Source organism: Bison bison, unplaced genomic scaffold, assembly GCF_000754665.1.
Source record: "Bison bison bison isolate TAMUID 2011002044 unplaced genomic scaffold, Bison_UMD1.0 scf7180017864136, whole genome shotgun sequence".
Lineage (NCBI taxonomy): Eukaryota > Metazoa > Chordata > Mammalia > Artiodactyla > Bovidae > Bison > Bison bison.
The window spans coordinates 4,924,967-4,925,616 of NW_011494708.1; positions in this window are offsets into that span (position 1 = coordinate 4,924,967).

Below are 650 nucleotides of genomic sequence, written 5' to 3' on the forward strand. Positions count from 1 at the left end.
ACAAGAGTCCAAAATGCAGTACTTGGATGCAATCTCAAAAACAACAGAATGATCTCTGTTCATTTCCAAGGCAAACCATTCAATATCAGTAATGCAAGTCTATGCCCCAACCAGTAATGCTGAAGAAGCTGAAGTTGAACAGTTCTGTGAAGACCTACAAGACCTTCTAGAACTAACACCCAAAAAAGATGTCCTTTTCATTATAGGGGACTGGAATGCAAAAGTAGGAAGTCAAGACCTACCTGGAGTAACAGGCAAATTTGGCCTTGGAGTACAGAATGAAGCAGGGCAAAGGCTAATACAGTTTTGCCAAGAGAATGCACTAGTCATAGCAAACACCCTCTTCCAACAACACGAGAGGAGACTCTACACATGGACATCACCAGATGGTCAATACCAAAATCAGATTGATTATATTCTTTGCAGCCAAAGATGGAGAAGCTCTATACAGTCAGCAAAAACAAAACTGGGAGCTGACTGTAACTCAGATCATGAACTCCTTATTGTCAAATTCAGACTTAAATTGAGGAAAGTAGGGAAAATCACTAGACCATTCAGGTATGACCTAAATCAAATCCCTTATGATTATACAATGGAAGTGAGAAATAGATTCAAGGGATTAGATCTGATAGACAGAGTCTCTGAAGAAC